The sequence below is a fragment of the Alexandromys fortis genome, unplaced genomic scaffold (assembly GCF_014885135.2).
Source record: "Alexandromys fortis isolate MF-2015 unplaced genomic scaffold, M_Fortis_MF-2015_v1.1 scaffold_65, whole genome shotgun sequence".
Lineage (NCBI taxonomy): Eukaryota > Metazoa > Chordata > Mammalia > Rodentia > Cricetidae > Alexandromys > Alexandromys fortis.
The window spans coordinates 5631923-5657495 of NW_026067986.1; the positions used below are offsets into that span (position 1 = coordinate 5631923).

The following is a 25573-nucleotide window of genomic DNA, read 5'->3' on the forward strand; positions in this document are numbered from 1 at the left end:
ACAGGAACAACCAGTCATAAACCTGGAGGCATGGGCTGATCTAGATGTAGAGGAATTCTGCTAACTGGTTTGCTCCCCATGGCTTGCTCATTCTGCATTTAAAGAGCCCAGGACCACCATCCCAAACCGATTGCACCCATATAGGGCTGTGCTTTCCTGCATCAATCACTAATTGAGAACATACCCTCTAGGCTTTCCTACAAACACATCTTAATGGAGGCATCTTATCAATGAGATTCCATCGATTCAGGTGAGTTAAGCTTGTGTCCAATTTACATAAAACCAACCAGAACAATATCAAGGAGACAAGAATCAAAACAACATTTGTATTAATTTGTTTTAAATTATTTGGTGTTTACAAGATAGAAAATCTACTAACCTTATACAACCTACCAGATGTCACTAGTTTCTATTTCTTTTGTGTTTTTTTGTCAAACAAATATTTTCCTGTAGTTTGAGAGAGAAGGAGAGGTTTTAATGTAATGTCTATTGTGTGAAAGATAGCTTGAATGTACCCAAACTAATCACTCATCCTCAGACACGATTTATACAGAAGAAATGGAAAAGATAGATGACAAAATCTAGCTAAGTATTAGAGCTATATATTGGTGTTTTGTTGCTTTCAGACCTAATATGAAAATTAATCTACATGATAAATTGAAAGTCTAAGTATACTTACGTTTAAAAATTTGATGCCGTCTCAATTGCTTTCTCTTTGGGAGAATTATTCTTTGAAACAAAAGTGTTTTTGTGTCACTTGAGAACAATGCTCCAGACCACCAGATGGTGACTTGGCAGCTTCCAATTAAAGCCACACCCCTGGATCCATATACTAGGGGAAATGGAAGAACAGGGTTGCATTCTGCCACCCGTCCTGACTAATCACCTGCCATATATGTGGCACCTGCGTAGCAGTGAGATGCTCACAATAATAAACTGAATTTCTGCTTTGCCTCGACTCCCCATCTTGTCTGATTGTTCTGTGTAGTGGGGCTGTGGAATGGGCAGAGAGTGCACTCACATTCCCTGGGGAAAAGGGGGGCTCATGGAAACCTAGCGCCTTTTTCTACATATTCTTGACCTCGATAACGGTGCTAGCTCATAGAACAGAATTTAGATCCAGTCTAAAAATGACTGTTTACTTCTATAGCATGTCTGCCTCTATTTACCAAAGGCCATACATTGTCACGCTGGTTATTATGTGGCTTTTATGAAATCATAGTGGGATGGCTTCTTTTGCCTTCTGCTAACATTCACAGAACCTCCCAACATTATGGTAACTCTCAGTTCCGATGCTGTTTCCAGGTAAGTACCAACTGGATTTCGACAGGTTCTGAGACTCTGGGGTGTTGTATTTTTGTCAGTAAGGGCTTATGCTCAAATCAAATACTGAGAATATTGTCAGTAGCTTGCAATTTTGGGAGATCAACAGGAGAAAGGCCCTCAATTTAAAAAAGAAGGCACCCGTCGCAGATACTGGGGTTTGTATTTGGTAGCATAAAATGTCAAGTTGGGAATTTTCATTCCCACTTCTTACAGTGTAACTAAATTTAAATACTTTCTTTATATATGTATGTTTTAGAAAGCTTTTACAGAGATAGATTTTTATATTTATTTCTAAAAATCCTTTAGTATTAGTTATTTTTCCCTATAGTGCCTCCTCTAGCCTGTCACCCCAAACTTTACTGCATGTTCATTCTCCCAGTTCCTTTATTAACAATCAACCCTTTGCCAAAACTAAGTACAAAATATTTTGAACTTTATTAAGTTATGCCATCACCTAAAACCCTATAGAATTTGATCAGCAATAATTCAATAAAATGCTACTATTTCAGGCATACTGGTTAAAATGAAAGTTTTCATAGGCTTATCTCTGTAAACAGTAGATTTTCTTATGGATTTGCTCTGAAATGTCTACAGAATGAAATGAAAACAAAGCTAAAGTATTTATGTACTTATGTTCCAGACTCTAACTTGCTCTTGGTTTGTAAATTCTTGTGGAAAGATATTTACTCTTCCTGTTTACTCTTTTACTTAATGTGGTTATATGGAGATTAGAGGGCAGCTTGGGATATAGATTCTTTCCTTTACCATGTGTGTTCCAGGTATTGGAGCAAAGCAAGAAGCACATTTACTCACTGAGACCTCTCATCAACCCATTAAATTATTTAAATGCTTTATGTCCCAGTTATGTAATGGGGCTAATATTAGTGATGCATTTGCAGGATGACTATTAGGTTAAGAAACAGCAAATACAGAGTTCTTAGACCTGTACTTAATGTCATATCAATGAAAAGCTTTATGACCTGAATACTCAGTGATTTCATTTTTTTCCAAGGTAGCATCTCATGCAGCCCAATTTTGCCTCAAGTGTGCTAGACAGTTTAAGATAGTCTTGATACCCTGATCTGATCCACTTGCCTGTACTATCTGAGGGGTGAGAACGGAGGTGTGCACCACCACAGTCAATTTTAATGATATTTTAATTGAGGTAATCATATTTGAGAACTATAAAGGAATCTGAAGTATTTGGCGAATAAGGAAAAAATATTTAACATACTTTCAAAATAATAGAATAAGCTAAAAGAAGTACTTCAAAGTTTGGAAAACTTAAAGAAGAATATAAACTAGTGAATCCTATTTGGGGAAAATATCAGAGATGGAAAAAATATATCAAATATTTGATTGTCTTTCAATGCCATGTAGCTGTCATGAATCAGACTATAACTATGTGCAATTGGTTTTGGAGAGGTGCACTGATAAATTCTCTTGAGGGTGTCAAAGGTCCTAGAGTAGAAAATGGGCCTCAAGGACATTTTTATTAGAAGCGATCTCCACTATTTTTTATTCTAAATCTATTATATTTTTTCCATTAAAGACACTGAGGGTTAAAATGCTAAACTATTTGCTCCTGTCAAAAGCTATTTATTAAAAGTCACTATGCATGAATTCAAGCATCATTGAGGTATCCAGTGCCACAGAACTTTTTTTGTGAGATCTTTTTGATGTAAAGAAACACCTAAAATTTATTTGTGTAAAAACAAAAGGCTACTTTATTTTCCAGATGTTTCCTTCATTGATATAAAACAATAAAAAACGGTGGCACAGACCCTTTAACTTAATAATATCCATGAGTTTAATGTTGATGGTATTAAAACCCTGAAGGACCACTTTGAAGAAGAATAGAAAGTAACCTTGCCTCTCGGGAAAGGTGAAAAATATTAAAGATACTTGCTTACATGTACAGCTATTTTTCAAGGTGGATTGGCTCTATAAAAATTATGACCTTTTTCTGTACCTTATTTTATTTTCTAGACCTAAAAATATTGCCAGTGCCTGAGGCGTAAGTCAGAGCGAACCTCCATTATCGCTCCAGAGACTTGGCATTTTCCTCATTAGGTACCATAGTATCTGACTGAGTGACCTTGTTTGGTGAGAAGACACAGATGGAGTCTGTCAGTAAATCTTGTTAATGTAACAAGTATTCCTACTGTTAAATGACTGTCACACCTGATACTGGCATTTCTTCCCTTAGTAAACAACCTTTGCTCCCCTTCCAACATGGGCCTCTTCCCTCACGCCATCAGGTTTTTTCCACATTAGTTTGTTCCAAGGATTATCTAAAAGCATTTCTCTTGCTGTGAAGGTGAGACTCTCTCTACCCTAATCGAAATCTCTTGCTGGTCTTTGAAAACGGTAAAGATGACATTAAAGGTGGCAAACATAAACTTAAGGTTTTAGGTGAGAAAAAAAGGCTTACTATAATGTACACTCTGTTGTAATATAATGTCATTCTTTACATATTTTTCTATATGAATCATAAAACTGAGAGAAAATGATAATATTAAATTGGTGGAGAAATATTAGCATATCATTCCAGTGTTATGTTCCTAAATTGATGGGATATTGTATTATCAACTTAGAAACAATATTTAATCATTGACATTTCAATATCATTTTACTTTAAAGATTTTAGAGCTCTCAATTTAAATGTGAGAATCAAAAGATGTTGCTTTAGATTGGTTTAGTGATAAGAAAAAGTCTATACTCTTACTTCCAATTAGAAAACATAGAAATAAAAGAGTCATTGAAGAATATTCAGAGAACATTTATTTCTGTGGCTATAACATGTCACAAATAGAAGCAAGTGTGACTCCTTGCTGAAACAAAATTGGATGTCTGGGAAACCAAGGTGATGCGCAAAGTTTGCAACTGGAACCTTGCTTACAATGAGAACCGCTTTTGCTGAGACTTAATTTTATGCTTTCATTTAAGAGAAGAAAAAAAAAGAGTATAGAAAGTTACTGGCAAACTTCCAATAGAGGCAAAACAGTGTTTCAAATTTCCTGCTTCATGGAAAAGTCTGCCCGATACAATCATCCTGTCAGCTGGAAGTGGATGCCCCAATGTTACAGAAGAACTTTGGGTGACTGTCCAGGCAATGAGATGTCTCTGTCAATTCTGGAGTAATGAATACAAAAACACATGAAAAATAAAGAAACAGAAACCACAGAATAGTACTGGCAGAGTGTTCCAGAGAGATTGTCTGCATTTAGTTTTCTATACAGTTTTATACCCCAATAAAAAAAGGGGGAACAAGGCAACAAAAGGCTTCTTTAACATGATTCAAAGGACAACTCAAACAGTTAAATGCTTTAGCATTTTGAAATATCAAGTCATTAGCATTCTGTTGCTTAGGCAGTGAAGTCACCCTAGACCAAGTATCCTGAAGGCAGCCATCCCCCAGGTAACCTCATATTACAAAAGAAGGGGCAGAAATAGGCTTCCATATCCTGACCATCTGTCAGGATGGAATGGGTCTACTTTTGTGAGCCATATTAATATCAATATTTTGATTCAGGATGTTGTCAACCATTTTGAGCAATCTCAAAACTCTCTGACCATCAGACGAGGTAGAAAGAGGCTCATATTGTTGAGCCTCCACAGCCAAGCACCTTGAAATAGGCAGAGACCATCTGAGATAGCTGGAAGAGGCTCAGACCAAGTGAACCAACAGGAAAGGACATTCCCCATGCTGTTGAGATGCCTTCAGTCTGTGCATAGTGCAGCACGCTTTCAGCTCCTTTTAGCAGCAACCCGTGCTGTGCTGTGCATTGGCGATGCAGCTGTCTTTGATTAATTTCCTCTGTTTTAGGTATTCCCCTCACCTACATCCCATAACCAACCCCAATAAAGCTCATTGGATCAGCAAGTTAGATTTTGGCAGTATAGATAATTTGGTCTGTCGTGGATTCTTTTTTTTTTATTTTTTATTTTTTTTTTTTTCGAGACAGGGTTTCTCTGTGGCTTTGGAGCCTGTCCTGGAACTAGCTCTGTAGACCAGGCTGGTCTCGAACTCACAGAGATCCGCCTGCTTCTGCCTCCAGAGTGCTGGGATTAAAGGCGTGTGCCACCAACGCCCGGCCTGTCGTGGATTCTTTATGTGGGTGATTAGATGTGGAATCTCCATAGGAAAAGTCTATCACAAAGCATCTAAAAGATACAAAATAAATGACTGAGTTTTCAACAGGTAAGTCGTATTTTACAGATGAGATTATTATATGTGTTAGGCCCCATATTTGATATTTTTTGTTGTTCTACAGTTTTAACCAAAATCCTTGAGAGTGACTTAGAACCATCATTGATTATAATTTCTGGTTTTAGAGAGTTCAGTCTATTGTCTCTGGCTCTGTTGATTTTAAAGCCATGATGAGGGAGAGATTCGTCGAAGTAGAACCAGTGATTGAGGGGGTTACTCACCTCACAGCTAACCAGAAGCAGAGAGAGGAATGGACTGTAGACAGTTGTAATTTCCAGAGTCCTTTCCCAAGTAACTTACTCATTCATTACAGTTACATTTAAACTCCACAAACTCCTTGAAATAGCAATAACCAGGGGACAGGTATTTAATACAAGAAATTCTGGAGGCCATTTCACGTTAAAATCATAACAGAATCTCTCCAGAATATAGATTTGGGAACACATTCCCCTGTGCAATTGGGATTTGTCAGCTTGCCTGCCTAATAACAGCAAATGCTTTAAAATTTTAGTCTGTCTCTCTGTATTTTTATCCCAACTCTGGTTATATCTTTCTTTCTCTCTATCCTGTACATTGATTCCTTTGAAAAGAATCAGTAAAAGAGTCATAGAAAGTAAAAATGGGAGAATTTTGATATATTGACTGATCTATCCTTTCACTATCATACTGAAATCTTTACGAAAATCAGTTATCAAGCATTGCCATTTCAAATGGTATCCTCATTGATACAATGACATTTGAGGTTCCACATTGTTACCTGTCTCTTCCCCTCATAAACATTGGTTGAAAGTTAGTTCATGATTTATTCTTGAAGAAGGTTATAGTTTCTACTGGCTGGACTGCAACTTAAAAGCATGGCAAGACCTTGACAGCAATAAATATCTAAAGGTACAGGATGATATAAGAGCCAGGTAAAAAGATGGTTTTACTCTATAGATACACATATATAATGTGCATAATATATACATATATAATATGCATAATATAATAAATATAGTATAATAACTTACATAATATATACCAATGTGACATATATGTAAAGATAGAAAATACAGATAAAGTAATTCTTTATTGATAAGGCTATAAAAATGAATTGTTGGACATTGAAGACAAGGAAAATCATATGCTGAAGCTTTATTTTTGTTAGCTTTTTAAATTAAGTTGTATTTTTCAAACTTTCCATAGAACATATTTTGATCATATTCTATCCTTCTTTGTTTTCTTTTGCTTGATAGTCTCATATAAGGAAAAATTTCAAATCAAAGTGTGTTTTGAAGAGTTATGTATCTAGTATGTAATTATACATAAATTTTGTAAAAAATATAAAATAAAATGATTATTTATGTATCTGTAGTATTTTATATTTATAATGCATAGGAAAATATAAATATATCTTCTTGTTAATAAAAAATTTCAGGTGTGGTAGTGTATACAAACAAATCAGGGAAGGCAGGATATAATCAGAAGAATTAAGTGAGGTGGAACAAAGTCCTTATAATTCTGTTCAGAAAGCAGAATTATATGCTATTCTCAAGGTACTAAGTGATTTTGCAAACATCTCAATATAGTTACTGATTCACAATATGCAGAAAGAGTTGTCTTGCATATTGAAACTGGTGAATTTATACCAGATGATATAGAATTGACTTCATTATTCATTCAGGTTCAATACATAATCAGGAATAGGCTTTGTCTCATATACACAACACAATCTGATCCTTCATGGGTCTGCCAGGTCCTCAAGCTCAAGGTAATGCAGAAATTGGCCAATTATTGATTGGAAGTATGATGAAGACCTCAGAATTTCATAAGAAAAATCATGTTAATAGCAAAAGTTTAAAGAAAGAGTTTTTTATTACATGCTAACAAGCTAAGGAGATTATAAAGAGATGTCCTACTTGCTCTTTCTATAAGCAAACACTGTTATCTGCAGTAAATAACCCAAAAGGTACTCAAAGGAATGAAATCTGGCAGATGGATTGTTCCATTTTACAGAATGTGTAAAATTAAAATATGTACACCACACCACTGACACTTATTCAGGTTTTCAGTTGGCAAGTGCTTTGAGCTCAGAAAAGGTTGATTCAGTAATCACACTTCTATTAGAAGTTATAGTCATCATGGGTATACCTCACAAAAAAAAGACAGTGGTCCAACATATATCTCTAAGAAAATAAATCAGTTTTGTTGCTTATTATAATATAAAGCACATTACAGGTATACCAAACAATCCTACAGGTCAGGCAGTTATAGAAAGATCACATCAAACTGTAAAGTATATGCTAAACAAGCAGAAAAGGATGGAAAATACCCCCCTGAAATAGGTTGCATAATGCTTTATTGACCTTAAATTTTCTTATCACTACTGAGAAAGGAACGACAGCATCAAATAGATATTGGATAACAGAAAAAAAAAAAAAACTGAGTTAAATCAGCCGGTATATTTCAAGGATGTGTCGACCTCACAATGGAAACCAGGAGATGTGCTATGTTAGAGAAGGGGTTTTACTCTTGTTTCCAGAGAAGAAAAGCTATGGATACCATCAAAATTAGTAAAGATTCGGTTTCAAAAAGAAAACCTCTTGAGAAAGGGAAATGAAAGCTCATACACAGAGGTGAAAATCATACAGGTGATAAGAAAACCTTTATAAGGGTTTGGGCAGGGTTCTGTCCTTGTCTTTGCAGGAAAATACTCATCTTCAAAGAGATGAAAGTCCTTGTACACCTAGATGTCTAAAGATGAAAATATAGCTATCCAGAAAGAATCAGCAAACAAAGGGAAATCAGACTTACAATGCTGTATTGCCTGTTTGGCAAAATTTGATTATCTGGACATGTACATATCTCTACTTAAAAATCAGAGCTGGCTTTGGAGTTGGATGATGGCTATCCTCTAAATCCAAGCATGTGGTTAAAAGAAAAATTCAGAATTTCTGTCTCATGTCAGAAGGCATCTGGTATGGGACAGAAAAAAGATAGACTGTAAGGAAATATTTTATATTCATCCATGCCCATTTTCTCTATATCACATCTTTCATTGAATATGTCTATATGAATTTAAGTTTTCCACAATATACAGTAGATTTTCCTGCAGTAGTCTTTGAAACTTCCATGAAGAAGATGGGGCCCCATAACAATGACTCCACCTGGTCAATATGATGTCATGATGCTGATAATGCTACTATGAGACTGGATTTTGGGTACCAGCTGTGGAAATGGTGCATCTTCTTACAATGTTGTGGCCAGAACTCCAAATAAGAACATCAGAAGAATCCTATCTACTGCTCAGAGGCCATTTGCAATTTTACAAAACAGCAATCTTGAAACTTAACTATCATTTTATATTTACAGAATCCCATAGAAAAAACAATGCCCCAATGAGAGCTGGAAGCAATTCTAAAAGATAATGTCCCCTCTCCCAACAAAGTTTGTCCTCAGGGTGAGAAACACCATTTAGGGGTTGATTATTACACATAAAGGGTTGGGGGGTTGGGGTGGAAATTGTGTAATGCAATATGGAGCATGGTTTTTCCAAAATGTGCTTCCACAGAAACACTCATGTTCAGAAGAGTGTCACTTAAAAGTAATTATTTATTTATTCATATGATTTTACCTCTGCACCTTCTTCGTCCTCTGCTTCCATTGTCTGAAATAGATGGAGGAAAAAAAACCCATCTACAAGGTCCATTAAAAATAAAATTAAAATATAACTAAATGATTTAACCCCTTCCCTATCATTCCTTCAATCGCTCCCACATGTCCCTCGTTGCTTTCTCTCAAAATCATGGCCACTTTTTTCTTTATTGATAATATGCAGCACACAACGCCTGTCTGTGCTCTATGTGCCACCATACAGTTCGCGAGCTTTGGGCAAGGGGCTGGAGGTTGAAACACACAGAGACACACAGACAGAGACAGAGAGACAGACCTCTAGTCACTGGTAAAAAGCCATTTTTTCAATAGCACCACAGAGGCTTATATACTCAACAGTCAAGTGGGCCACAGAGGTGAAAACCTTATCCACTGATCAAGGCCAAGGCAACACGTGCTCGTGAAGCAGACCTGGTAAACAAATTTGACCCAGCCTTTAGTAACTCAAATCAGAAGGAAAGTAAGGATCTCTAGCAGAAAAGAGCAGCTGGAGGCCAGGACTCAACAGTAATATATATTACTAAATACATAAATATAAGCACTCTGTCTGTATAATCTTACTTCTATGGATGTGATTCCAAGGCTAACCACTTGATACCGGATAACAGCCAGAGCACCTCCCCTGAGGAAACATATTTGACTTTTAGTACCCATTAGTTGCCTGTAATTCTTTGTATAAGGGTGAGGCACCACAAGAAACCATTCTTGTTAGCACATTTCCTACAGTTGTCCTTTTTCAGGCATTGATTTTCTTGGGACCACGTGGGTGATATTGACGGTTAATGTAGTATTTCACTATTTTTTTTTTCTTTTTAACAAGGTAGCCAGGATCAAAATCCTTTAACATATTAATGAGTTTTGCTTTGTCCTCTTAACTTGGTCCCCACCATATCACCTTCTTTGTAAATGCAGATTTCATTCTGGTCCTGAGTTCCTCTACATTCTGATAGAATCCTTGGCTGCACAGAGAACCTTCATCTAATCGTGTTGTGCTAGCCAATTGCTGAGATTACCCTACGCCAGCAGTTGTTCGTGGAGGATGGGATGACATAGCAGAGAGCAGAGGATCCTGACCCCTAAGCTTTTTGTTAGCAATGCTCAGCTCTTTTCCAAGAATGTAAAATCATAACTCACATTTGAATACACACATTCTCTCCAATAGACTAAAGCTGGAAGGCAGCCGGGCTTCTGCCGCTCCTCTACGCTTCTCACTTAGCCATTGTAGGTGTATCCACTCCCTCTTCTTTCCTGGGGAAACTGAATTACTGGAGTTCTCTGGAGTATAGCCGTTGATATGTAAAAGGAAAATAAGCAATATAGAAAAAATCCCTCCGCAGGGGAAGAGCCGGCCTTTGAGACATATTGTTTGTGTATAATCCAATTTGAATGTCAAAAATACTGCCTAGGTATTTCTTCTTTCACCCCATCTGCAACACATTTTAATCTCCCCCTCGGCAGATGGATGCCCGCAGTGGAACGGGGCAAAGGCCAAGACTTAGAAAAGCAAGAGATAAAAATGCTGTAATTGTAAAATCAATTACTCCTTCAGAGAAGCTTAATTCAAAGCTCTCCATATCTGCCATACAAAAACCATTCTTCCTGTTTCATTTATTTTACTGGTGTGCTTTGTACTTATTTCTTAATCTTCCCTTTTAATTAAAATATTAGATACTTAAAAAGAAGGCTCTTTAAAAAAAATAATAAAATAAAACAGCGCCTTTCATCCAACGCAGCCAGCTCCACTTGCCAAAGAGTGTAGCTTTTAAAGGTTTCCAGCAATTCCAGTAAATGCCTAGATTTTCAGTTCCCTTGAGTGTCAACCTGGAAGCACACTCATTCAGTCCACTCTTCTGTTCAAGATAGAGATGGATTTGCTCAACTTCAGAGAACTCCCTTCTTTTCAGTCGAGGTCAGTTTCCCACGCTGCAGGTCAATTGTCTCATTTCTTTGTTGACATATGCAATTTTCTTTGTTCCAAAACTTCAGCTGAGTGGAATCCTGAATGTTATGCTATGTTAGTTTGTGTGCAGTAAGTCTAATGTTTCTAAGATTGCTCTTTCTTGCTGCACATAAGATAATATTTTTGAATACTATGTAAATATCAATTCATCTCTTTTATAATTGGATACTGTTGTAATGATATCACAGATACCGGATAATCTTCTTCCATATTCTTAGGGTTCACTTGCTTATTTAATTTATTTCTTTATTTTTGCAGGAAATACCTAGAGAGAAACTTCCCAAAGGAACTGCGACCTAAACTCTTCTGATGAACGGCTGTTCCAAAGTTGCAAACTTTCCTTTAGCACCTGCTGCTGTCAGATTTCAGGAGTAGCCACTCTATGATTCTGGAGTAGCTTCATGTTATACGTGGATCATCCCGTCTTCTTTTTGTTTCCCAACATTCTTCTCTATGAATTGATTACTGTGTAACTTGGAAATGGGTGGAATCTTATTGTGTCTATTCTTATTGTTGGAAAAGGGGATCATTGTATTCTGAATGAAAACCAATTTCTGTACCTATTTATATCATTGTGTAAATATATCCAGGTAAATATATGGGCATCTATTACTTTAATTTCATATCTGAAAAATATTTTGTCATACAATAATACTATTTGCCATTTATTCTTTTGCAAAATTTCTAGATTTTCTAGATTTTCTTCTTATGAATTGCTGCTGTGAATTGTGACATTTTACATGGAGTTAATGTACTGATTTTTTTTTCCTCATGGAAATTCCTATGACTGTGATTGTTGTTTTTTCATTTCAATCTTATTGTTCTTTGTTCTTTACATCTTTACTATTCTTTGTTATTTATATTCTCTTTGCTAAAACCTCAAATATTGATTTTCTAAGTTTAAAATATTTGCTGATAATTAAAGCAAAGTATTCCATCTTGTGATTGGCCTTAACTTCAATCAGATAGCGGCTGTTGCCTGCATCCACAATATTTGTGTTACTCTTGCTCCAGCATGTCATATATACAGCAGTCCCACTGTAGATCACAGGATTTGTAGTTGGGTTGGTGGCTATGTTTCTCCTCTGGGACCTTAGAGAGTACCTACCAGTATCATTATTTAGTAGTGGTGAAGGTTCTAGTTAGACACTAGTACACATTCTCCATGTAATATGTAGATGTTATGTTTAGCAATGGGGCCTTACCAGCAGGTTGTGGAGAGCAACTAATATCCTTGGCAATAGACAAGATTGTTCAGGGTTTTCAGTGGGTACCTTTGGCCCACAATGCACCTAGATGCAATCCATCCCTGGCAATAAAGCTTACTCTCAGGGAGGAAAGATGTATATTGTATATGGAGCCATGTTTCTCCATTATGCCATGACTCCATCTATTTCTTTTCTTTTATTATGTTTATATTTATATTTATTTCACTTGCATATGAATTTAAGAAGCTTCTGCTGAAGAAGTTATGTTTTTCATCTCTTACAATCTGTGTGATCCCTATTTGATGATATTCACTGACCCTCAGGTATAGAAACACATTGTAGATTTCTCAATAGGGATTGGGCACTCCACAGTCCATTGAGTTTTGCATTTTAACCAGTTTTGAATTTCTATAATAGCCTATATCTTCTGCAAAAATAATCCTTGATGAGAAGTGAGCTATGCTTACCTTTGGAATGAAGGGTAAACACTCAGAATACAGTTCAAATTATATTGATTTAGGAGAGTAGCAGTAATTGGATCTCTTGCAGAGTCCTTAACCACACCAGACACAGAAACTTAGCTAGGCTTAGCATATCAGGTGTGAATTCTCTCCTATTGAGAGAAGGCCTTAATCCATGTAGTAAAAGGCTGCTAGTGTGTACTAGGCCATCCCCTGCTTGTTTGTTTTCCACAGTATTAATTTGGCTACCCAAGAAACTTTAATGTTGCATATAAATTATAACCTATTCTCCATTTCAGTGATGAAAATAATGGAAGTTTGATTGGCATTGCATTTAATCTGTAAATTGCTTCTTATTGTTTTTTTTAATAATATTAACTCTATCAATTAATTAGCATGGAAGGTCTCTCCAACTTCTAGTGCCTTCTACAATCATTTTCTTTGGCAATTTAACACTTTTATTGTAGAGGTGTTGTATTTTCTTGGTAAGATTTATCCTGAATTTTTTGCAATTTGCTTTCAATGTTTTTTTATTGGTCTATGGAAATCTACTGTTTTTAAAATATATTCTATTTTCTTCCACATTTTGGAAGTTTTGATTATTACATGGAGAATGTGTACTAGTGTCTAACTAGAACCTTCACCACTACTAAAATTTTGATTATTTCTAAAATTTCTGGGGCGTTTTGGATATTTGTTATGTATAAAATTGTATCTTCTTCAAATAAAGATAATTTGCTTCTTTTCCTATTTGTGGTCCTTTGTTTCCATCTCTTTTATTATTGCCCTAACTAGGGCATCAATTACTGTATCATTAGTTATTTTAAGAGGGGAACTTTGTGCTTTTCTTCTTTTGGGATGATATTGGCTCTGAGTTTGTTATGTTGAAGTGTATTTTTTATAATCCTCTTTTCTCTAAGACTTGTATCAGGAAGAGATACTGCATTTTATCAGTGGTAATTAACATGATGGTTTCTCTATAACATTTGTAAACATGGTATGAAAGGGTGTTAAAACAGGGCATTGTTGAAACCCTCAAAAGAATTATTCCTTTAACTAACAGAAGCAGATCTGTGCTCTAAATTTGGCCTGAGCTCACACATTATTTTGTAGACTACCAAAATCATTACATAATATTGTCTCTTCCCTCAAGAGTTGATCAAAATGAGCCTGTCAATCACTTGAGAAGAGGATTAAGTCTCAGGGAAATAAATACACCTAAAGACACCTAAGGAATTGGGATGAACAATAATTCTATTTATGAGTTTGTACTGTCATTGCTGTTGAAGTCCTATCTTGTTTCAGTTGCTTGCTGGGGTTTCTTACTAAGCCTATCTTCTTTTCTTTTTCCTTCAATATATCGTGTTTTTCATATATCATCTGAAATCCTTAGCAAATTTCTCTAAACCCTATAGACTCTCTCATAGTCTATGAAGAAGTCTTTATCCTGACTTTTCACAGCTTCTTAAGAATGCCCATTGCTGACCTTTACTCTAAGGTCATTGCTTTTTCTCTTTTTTTCCATTACCTTTCTTTGGGGAGCTGTCAAATTCCCAATTTATGCCTTCCCTTTTTGTTTCTCTCCAGCTCGTATAAAATAATCTCTGAGTTTCCCTTTGAGTCTGCCTTTACATTTTCTATCAGTCTAAGAACCCACAATAGGGAACATCTACACAGAAATACATATCATTTTTGGAATATTTGACAATGTAGTATTTCTTTTTATTATACCCCTGTACAATTTTTCCACTATTTTATTTTCTTTCACTTATTTATTTTTATTTTTTTTAACCTTCTGGAGACAGGTTTGTTTTTTTTTTTCTGTGAAGTTCTGGCTGTCCTGGAATTCACTGTGTAGACCAGGTTGGCTTCAAACTCACAGAAATATTCCTGACTCTGCCATCTGAGAGCTAGAATTAAAGTCACGCACCACCACAACTTTGTAATTATCTTTATTTTTAAGATAAATTTACTATAACAAGAATGAAATATATATATACATATATATATACATATATATATATACATATATATATGCATTCCTTCTACTTATTTTAGAGAGTTACCTAGTAAAAGGTCCTGAAACTATTTGTACATTTTGTTTTATAAATTTTTAAAAAATCAGGAGATAGTTTTGCTGTGTTCCTTCTTCCATTCTGGTTTTTGTCTTTTTTTTTTTTTACTGTTTTTTAGCAGATAAAGATAGTTGCCTATATTGATTACTTTTCCATTTAGTGTGGTCACTACTGTGAAATAACAAATTAAAGAAATGTTTGTTTTTGGCTCAGAGTTCTAAAGCATATTTCACCATAGCATGCAAATACAATGGCAGGGGCTTGTGGCAACTGGACACATTGTCAGGGAGATGTAAGCATATTTTGCTTTCATATCATTGAATGAAATTTTTATATGTTAATTTTGGTGATAGCAATATCTTTAGTATTGTAGAGATCTCACTTTGGAATCTCGTAGAGTTTCCAGGCATACTTATCTTTATCAAATGAATCCATTCAAGACACAATATTGAGGTGTTAGTGACAATCACGATCCATCATTATCCTAACTAAAATCTTTAGTTATAATTTTAATTAAATCTGTAGTTATAAACTCTGGGACTCGATTCAGTGGAATGAGGCCAGTTTGGGATAAAGGCACCCTGCTTCAGAATGACATTTATCGTCAGTCACATGACAACAAAGCTGTTTTTAAAACAGCGATGAGACTACTGATGTGCGTTCTAAAGCTTAATTACGCGTAATAGGTACTCGGCAACTCACTGCTTCAATCTTGAAGAAAGCGCACGGCGCCTGGAGTTGTTGACGACGTTGGTATTTGAAATAATTACGTGTTATTTTCAGTTCGGTGATGGATGGTGTATTTTAAACACTCTTGAAGTTGATTTTTTAATGGGTAAATGTAATGATACAGCTTTCACATTATAAAGCTCTCCAAAACTCACAATATGCATAAGGCAAAATTTTAAAGACTCTAACCTATATTTTTAAAGGCTTGGAAGAGAAACTTGAATTCAAATGAGAAGCAAAACATTTTTTCACGATTCTGGTTAGCTAAAAAAGTTGATGTGCAGTTTGGCAAGACATTTGGACTATTTCAGTGAATTAAGTTAAAAAATGAAATATTGATTTATTTGTAATTAAAGTTAGCATACTAATTAAATATTTTATTTAATTATTAATGATATGCAAGTAAATTAAAATAAATATAGTGAAACATGCATAAAATGAACATTAATAGATAGGGATTATTTTAACTATCTTGAGAATATTGAAACAAACCATTTTCATATCACATTAAAAGTAATGTTATTAAAGGCAAGAGTCACATTTACATACAGGAACTTGGAAACTGGATCATATTTAAATATTGACAAATATTTATTTTTGATTGAATTGACATAGAGTACTAACCCTATGTGTAAAGTATATCATCCATCCTGTAGAGGAGACATCACACACAACTGCCAAATGAAACTTTCATTTCTAAGAATATAAAAATTACTGCTCCAAAATTTAAGCAAAGTATAATTTATATTACAAAAATAATATGAAGTTTTTTTCCACCAAATTTTATAATTCTAATGGACTATAATTGAAAATTTTTAGAGTTTAAAATATGTTTTAAGGCTGGGGATTTGTGCTGCATGCCTTTATTCTCTGCATTTGGGAGACAGAAGCAGGTGCATCTTTGAGTTTGAAGCTAGCCTTGTTTGTCTACAGTCCTAGTTTCAGGACAGCCAGAGCTACACAGAGAAACCCACTCACAAAAAAAGAAAGAGAAAGTCTTCTAAATAATGTATGGTAATAATAATTTAAAAGTCAATTTTCACCCATAAAAGGAGAAATACTTGGAAGAAGAATATTTTCTATTGTCTACTTTGAAGATACTGTTATAGAAAAGGGTTATGCATAGGCATTGGTGATGTTATATTGTAACAACTCTATCATAAATCGACATAAACTAGTTCATGTCTTTTAGCTTTGAACCCAAAGCAATCAACTTTTCTCTTACTTTCTTGTTTTGTTGTTTTTAATAAATCTAGAATTTTTTGGACAAGATTTGTTCTGAGAGCTTTAGAGACCCCCTCCTACTTTGACAGGATTGGAGGAGTGAGAGATCAGTGAGGATAAGACAGAGGAAGAGAAAGAAGATAAAGATAGTGAGGAGACTCTTACGAATGAAAATTCAGGGACAGATGAGGATGACAGAATCAAAGATTTTAAAAAAAAAGTCAAGAAGATTAAGGAGAAAGACATTATTCAGAGAGATTTGAATAAGCCTAGGCCAATCTCCAGTAGCCTGAGCAAAGATGGACAAGACCAGCTGGCAGTCAAGGTGCTTGTTGTATAAACTGGAGTGGTTTACAAACTGTGATACAGATGGTGGGGAATAGCATTCCCCATTGGTCAGTAACTGAGAACTGAATTTCTTCTCTAGGACCTAACTACTCAAATAGACCTGTGCCTGGTAAGGATTTCACTTTGCCTTCAAGTCAGAATCCAGCTGATGGCCATGACAGCAAGCATGCTCGTTGGGAGTCTACTCGTGAGAACCAGCATTCTAAGTTGACTTGGTATTAGGTCTGCTTTCTATGGAGCTGCCTAAAGTGTCTACTCTGTTCCTAGAACTTCAGGAGTAGAGCATGGCTCCAGTGTTAGATCTTTGATACTGAGACTTAAGATAATCTTGCCTTGAAATATATAACTGGTTTTTCCTGTTTTTGTTTTTGTTGGCTACATTATTTTTTTTTTTCAGCATTTTCTGTAGAAGGTCACATCCAATTCTAGACACTGCTTTTCATTCCTTGGCAAACTCCTTTTGACAATTTTAAGAAAAAGAGCAACATCAAACTGCATGGCTCTTCAGTGTTCATCAAGAACAGCTGTGATGAGCCGGTATCGGAATACCTCAGACAGGCCCCTGGTCATCTCCCAGGAAGTCCTCCAGCAGAGCAAGATCTTAGGAGTCATCATCAAAACCTTGGTGAAAAAGAGCTGTGAGCTCTTTTCTGAGTTGGCAGAAGACAAAGAAAGTACAAGGAATTCGATGGCGTTCTCTAAGATTTTAAAATTTGAAATCTGTGAAGATTCCTACGGGATCGCTTCTGAGCTCATGACTTCCTGTCAGTGTGTGTGTCTTGCATGAAGGAGACACAGAAGTCCATTTGCTTTGTCATTGGTCAGCGCAGAGAGCAGCTGGCCTACTCTGCCTATGTGGAGCATGTGCGGAAGCTGGGCTTTGCTGCGGTGTATCAGACTGTGTTAATTGATGAACACTGTGGGCAGCAGCTCAAGGTGTTTAATGGAAAGAACCTGGTTTCTGTGACTAAAGAGGGCCTGGACCTACCAAACAATTTGAATAAAAGAAGAAAATGGAAAAGAGAAAGATAAACCTTTAAAATCTCTTGCACCAGGCTTTTTCATTTAGACCACCAACCAACTAGCTCCCAAATCATGACACAGAGACCTATTACTAATTTTGAATGCTGAACCCGAGCTTAAACTCATTTCTGGCTTGCTTTTTCTTTTCTTTAACTTTACCTGTTTTTTCTTTATTTCTTCACTCTACCCAAAAGCTATTCCTCTTTTGCCTAGCTATTGGCTGTTCAGCTTTTTATTAGACCAATTAGGTGCCTTAGGCAGGCAAGATGAAACAGTAACAAAGCTTTTCATAATTAAACAAAAAAAAAAAAAACAGAAAGAAATGTATCTCATCTTCACATATTTAAAATAATATTCTGCAGCATAAATGAATATAACACACACTTGCATAGTTAAAACAATATTCCATGAAGACCCAGACACTTCACACAGCTCTGATGGGCTACATCAGTCCTGCCCTATCCCATTGTAGAGATGGTAACAGAGGGTTTAAGTTGTCAGAAATGACAAAATAGTTACGAGCCTGGTGATGCTGCTCTCTGATATTGCTCTGTCTCCTCTGGTTTCTCTCTTAAGAAGGCCCAGATTCACTCCAACTGCATCTATGGCATGATCAAACTAGGCCTGTGTGAGTTAGGAGACTTGAGATGTAGGTGGCAAGTCATAGAACTGTCTGGGATCTCGGCCACTCTCATTGATAGCTGGCTCAAATCTCATGTCTTTGCTTGCAGTCATTGGTGAAGGGATGAAGGTGACATCAGAGGAGCGCGGAGCTGCTGTTTCTGATGAGAGTCCCTGGGCATGGGAGCACTGTGGTAAAGACGCCCCCGAGAAGCCCAGGTCCTCTGTAGCTTCCCTGTGTTTTCAGTCAAAGCCTGGACGGACCTTGACCCATCTGGCTGTATACTCACATCTAAAGAATCTCTTATGTCATGTCCTTGTGCCTTAAGACAGGAAAATCCCTTCCCACAGAATGGGAGGGTTGGGTACTGTGTATTTTGTGTTTTGTTGTTGTTTTCTTTGGAAGTTAAATTAACGCAAAATAAAGAAGGTGCAATTTTATAAAAGGCAAGCTACCTTTATATTTTTTTTCTGCAAACCCTTCCATACACCTTCTTCAAATTCAGTGGTCCCCTTTATATTAATTGTTATTACATACATATACATTTATACATGTATACTCCTAAATATAACATGCTATATCCCTACAATGTTACTTGTATGGATATTTTCAGTGCTGATCATTTGATATTGGATAAACACCATGGAACGGTTTTCCCTGGTGAAGACTATCTTCTTAATAAGTTCTTAGGCAATGGAAAACTGAGAAGAAAGCTAAAGGGAAAATGACTTGAAAGCTAATAGAGAAGTAAAAAGGTTCCAGCATAAAGACAACTTTGCTTCATCTATAAATGTAGAGGTATGAGAGCTCACCAGTGATTAAATACTTGAAAGATGCAGAGGGTATCCACTGTAAGTAGGGAATTTTAATGCATGAGCAAGAGAAGAGAGAGATGTGCTCACGAAGGAAGGACAGGAAATGAGGTGACAGAGAGCTGCTGGCTGAGAAGACAAGGAGAAAGCGACCTTAGGAGCAGATATTTCTGACACCCTCAACTAAGACATCTGCAGAACTCTGAAACGATGAGTCCCCGTTGTTGGTTTAGTTCTTGCTGTTTTGTGATGTCAGTTCTTCCAGAGCCGTAGAGTCATGACAATATCTGTTGCACTCGGCTTTCCTGTGATGGCTGCTGTTGAGTACGTGCACTGTCAATGACATGACTTGTATCCTCTGACCTACAAGATGCTTCAGCAGGCTCAATGGAAACTAATCAAATTGCACAGTGCCATTCTGCCTGGAAAGCAATGTGATGTGTCATAGGATACAGTGGGCTCATATGGTGATTTCCAGAGTGAATATACAGCCAAGACGCTTATATATAAGCTTATAAAAAATCATGCAATAGTAATAAAATCTATTAAAGAATTGGAAATATTTGTAGAAAGACCGAAATTTAAATTTTGTTCTTAAAGCCCCATTTTGTAATTCTTTGAGCAAATCCTGTTTTAATTACAGGGAGCGATTAATATTAACAAAATGTCAAATAAAACTTTTTGCTAATTTCTTTTTAATTAACTTTCAGAAACAACCCTTTGTGTGCTGCACTAATCCTGTAATGCTGTCGGCATTAACATGTGTCTGTTGATGCCCTAAGAGTTAACCACCCTAATGGAATTTAGTAACCAATTCAAAGCTGACGTACCTCGGTATAACTGTCAGTGTTAGGAAAAATTTTTCACAGCTTTTAACATGAATCATTTCCAAATTCACTGCTATATATTATATGGACTCATGTGGCTTTAAATTGACTCACATGTAACAATCGATTCTGTGCTCCTCAAATTAAATACAAAAATTTCCATGATAGCACAGACAATTCCCACGTGTGCGTCTGTGGTCCACCAGTCTGTTGACATCCTCTTGTATTAGCATCGCCTGACTGGTACTTAGTGATGCACTCCTGTTTCATGTCATTCACTAAAATTGTAAAAACAAAACAGAAAACAACAAACAAACAAATAAATGTCTTGCTATCATGAAACTATTTTCCTTTTCTCTTCCAGGCACTTCTCCAAAATACATTGTATTTAATTTTACTTAATTGTCCTAATTTGCCAGGTACTTCAAGGCTGGAAATTTTTCTCACACTGCCCTTGTTAACGATGCTTTGACAATACTGATGGAAATTGATCAAGTTCGTTGTATAATCTTTTTAGGAATGCAAGCTTACTTGTTTGCATTTTTTATGAAAATGTTTGTAAAATCAGTTTTAGAGAGGAAAGCTACAGTGAAATTTCACTTTAGCATGTCACAGAAGGGTGTATGTCATCCTTGGTTGGTAGGTATTGCTCTTGAGAGCAGTTTTCCATACAGAATGATTCTTCCGTTTCTGTCTTTGCGTACATTGCTTTTTGGAAGGAAGCGATGATGACTACCCCACATTCGGGGGCAGAGTCATTCTTAACCTGGTAAGCATGAACTGTGAGGAAATCTTATTCAAGTTCTTCTGCGAGGGACATTTTTACCAACCGCGGCATTTATTAATTTAAGTAATCATCTTTCTACATGAATATGCAATCACAAATCTGTCTTGTAGACTTCTGGCTGCAACCTAACACTACTGTGTAATTAGTCTCTGCCTCGAATTATTGCCGGTTTAAAATTAGGCATTTTTATTCAGCTACCCACTGTCCTCTTTGTTCTAGCACACATTGTTACTGATTGAAGTATTGTTATTTTGTTGTTACGTTTCCTCACTTTGTGGTATTATGAAGTATCCCATGCTCAGATACTTTGTGTTAAGGCATTCCTCCTACCATCCAGTATTTAGATAACTTGACCTTTCAGTTGGGGGGGGGGCTCATGTTGGAAGAAATGTTCGTTTTTTCTATGTATTCTTGTGGCTGTTATGACACTTTTTCAAAGTCCTTTCAGATGACAGATAAAGAAAATACTTAGAATACTTAGTGTATATATTCCATTATGTTGTGCACAAAATTATTTGTATTGTATATAAAGGTAATCATGAACTAATGTGTCCAGTCCTAATCCCACATCAATCTATGTAGCCCCCACATATGGCTAATTTTTGTATTATCATTCTAGCAATAAGAAATGGGCTCTTATATTATGCATTTAAATTATTTAACTCAAGTAAATGTATATACATATAAGCATCAGGATTATTTAATGATTATTTACATCAAGACCTTGAGGGGAAGTATCCCATACTTAATGTGCAGTTCCTTTAGATAGACCAGAGACTCTCAAGTTCACCAAGATGTTCTCACCAAGTACCTCATTCACTTTCAGTGAAATTTTTCACATATTAAGATACAGCTACATTTTCTGTCAAATTCTGCATACTTCTAATGGGCCTCAAATACTAGAAGTGTTTAATTTTCATATAAAATACATAACTTAAATAGAAATTTCTACCATAGTGCTGTTTTCAAAGGTGAATTCTATTCAAAATTTAGGGAATCAATTAAATAAAATGAATAGTATCACTTAAATAATGAAACAAGAAAACATCCCAATTCATTTCAAAAGATCCGGTAAATATAAAATACAAATTAGTGAATGACTTTTCTTGGGGAGATGTGGGAAAACATATGTTTCACCCAGAGACGGTAACACAACAGATGCATGGCGCAGTTCAATCCAAGCCTAACCTGCAAACCAATAAATAAATTGGAGTGGCTTACGAGTTTAGTGAGAGATTATATACAGAGCCATTGGTTACTCAAAGGCAGCTGCTTCACCAAATATCTTACCCCAGCCTGGGTGAGGACTCCCAGAATAAGTCTCTAGAACTCCCTGCATAGATTCTAGGCAACTACATCTAAGTGTCTCTTCCAGGGCAACACCTGGATGCTTAGAATGTCTTAGAGAAGAACTTTACGAATCCTGCATTCTGAGAATGATTTTAGTGTCCTAACCTTATGAACCTCCTCCCTCCTTCAGGGGTAATGATTCAGTTTGGATGAAATAACTACATAACCAGGAAGCTAACTCTAAAAGCAGATTAAGAATCTTAGAAAAAATACAAACAGCTATCATGGACATAGATAGATACTGAACAAAATATAAGAAAATAAAATCAAGAATGTGCAAAAGGATTATACAATACATAAAGTATGATTTATTTTAGTCTTCTTTGATATTTATAAATCAGTTTATATAATCCACAAGAATTTATTTAAAGAGCAAAATTGATATGATATTATCGGTTGATATAGAAAAGTAATTTGATAATATCTAGCACCGGGCTTTGATTAAAACACTTAAAATGAGCAGAAGGAAATTTTCTCAACTTGAGAAAAAAGATCTGTGAGATATTTACAATGAGTGCTTTAAGCAATACTGAAAACTAGACTGCTTCCCCACTAAGGGAAGGAGCAAGGTAGAGAGGTGTGTTCTTGCTTGTCACTTCTCCTCAGCACTCTAATGGATGCTTTAACCATCCAAGTCCAGGAGAAGTAATGAAGTGAAAATAATATATTTAAGTTCAACACCTAATTACAGTACATTTAAAAATTCTCAGAATACTGGGTATAGATTAAGGTGTGGAGAAATTGGGATAGTGATAAATTTTTGGTAGGAATGTTAAATGGTAAGAACTTTTTTGAAATAGTTTCTCAATTTTCTTTCATTAAAAATAAATTTATTTATTTATTTATGCATTTTACATCCCGTCGATAGTTTTTCCCCTCTCTCCTCTCCTCCCAATACCCTCATAATCCCTCTTTGTTCCCTTCCTCCCCCAAATCCACTCCTGCTCTGCTGTTGTTTAGGAAAGGGCAGGTCTCCTAACAGTACAAACAGAACATGGAGAACCAAGTTGCAGTAAGATTAAACCCCTTCCCATATATGAAAGCTGGTCAAGGCGACCCAGTATGAGTAGTGTCCCAAAAGCTAGTAAAAGAGTCAGAGACAGTCCCTGTTCCCACTCTTAGGAATCGCACAGGACCAAGCCAACCAACTGTTGCATATATGCAGTGTGTCTACGTCAGTCTCATGCTGGCAAGACCAATTCTCCAACTCTCCTGTCCCTGAAGCCAGCTCTCCTGCCTGCCCCAGACAAGGGGGTTGGGAACAGCTCTTCTACTTTCCTGCATTCAGGGCAGTCTCACTGGTACATACACCACCGGGGTCAGCTCTACTATGCTGCCTGGGAGAGGGGCAGAGGCAACTCCCCGGAGTGCAGGGACAGCTCTACTTCTCTCGTGTCCTCAGGAATGACTGTCCCACGTGACACAGGCAGTGATGGGTTCTGGCGGAGCTGAGAGAGCATCATTCTCTTACCCACATCACCTATGGAAAATTAGAGGTGGGGACAAGTCTCCCACGTTCACATCTTTGTGGTCAGCTTACCTGTTGCCCCTCCCCCCCAACGGGCTGAGCTCTACTGTGCTGCCCAGGCTAGGCACAGGGCTGCTCGCTGGAGTGTTTTAGCTGGTGTGAGGCAGGGCCAGTTCTCCCTAGCACTGCAGCCGGGGAAGAATGGGTCCAACTCTGTGCAGCCCTAACCTCCAGGCCTTTGGTGGTAGGCTACGTATATTAAAGACAAGCTTCTTACACAGGTGCAAATCCTGTCAGATAGGACTTGCCGTTTTCCACAAGAAATCCATTACTTAGCTCCTGTTTGCGGACCTACAGAGAGCTACACAGATTGCTCTTCGATGGGGAAGGATTTATTGTTACTCACCCTGAGTGCCACAAGATAAAGTGCTCTATTAGGCTACATGTACACTAGTGTGACGCTTTGATTTTTATTAAAAACCACTCTGACAGGCCTCAGGGCTTGCTGGGATTGAAGAAGTGAAAAATATGTTGCCTGAGCCTTTGCTAGTAAAGGGCAGAGACAACTGGGCACCAAATTGTACATGATAAACTCTCAGAATTTCCACTGTCCTGTCGAGAAACCTGGCCACTGGTCTCCTAAGTTAAAGGGTAAAATGTTTAGGTTATATTACATATAAGCTTTTAACACATGTAGTAAAATTAACATTCATATTGACCCAGAGAGATGCTTTTAAATGAAATATTTTGGTTTTCACAGACATCACTGGGCCATGTAATGAAATATTATATAATGCCTATTATGTACCAATTGTGTACTTTGGTTCAGAATCCATATAAGAAATCATTGCAGATGGAAATAAACCAGACTAAACAATGTACTTTGGTAGACTCATTGAGTAGAAGTCAGACCAGGCTTACTTCAAAGCAACACATCTCAAGAACGTGTAATCATGAGAAAAAAACAGAATTTTTATTTTTGAGTGCATTTTACAGTTAGGAAAGTAAAATATAAAATAGTTCCCTGCTTAAAGTGAATTATGTTTATGTGTAAAACCATCTGTCAGAAGCAAGCCCCTGGTTCTGGAACAGCAATTCCTCCCTGTCATCAGTGCTAAGCTAAAATAATTCTATGTTAGGGATGCCACAATCCATCGTCATTCTCAGATGATGCTCAGATGCTACTTAACCTTCTGAATCTCTGCTCAGGCAAGCTGCAGACCCAAGATCAGTCCAATCTGCTGGTGAAAACATCTACCACTATCACTACCCTAGCTAGCTACGAGCCAGGAAAGAGGAAGGCAGGAAAGAGAGCAACTGTTTTTCATTCCTTGCTACACTCTTTCCTTTGATATGCTAGGATCCATTTAAAACACCACTGCTCTAAGAGAATGAGTGTCCTGGTTATTAAATGTGCATTTTCTACACAAAGTCTTAAAGACAAAAATGGAAATTAAAAACATATGGTACTACAGATGGATGTGACCAT

At 36.6% G+C, this 25573-nt stretch overlaps 1 pseudogene; it reads left to right on the plus strand.

The window, feature by feature from the left end:
- The first annotated feature begins 1273 nt into the window (after window positions 1-1273).
- Window positions 1274-18227, plus strand: LOC126511781 (heat shock protein HSP 90-beta-like; annotated as a pseudogene).
- The last annotated feature ends 7346 nt before the right edge of the window (window positions 18228-25573 follow it).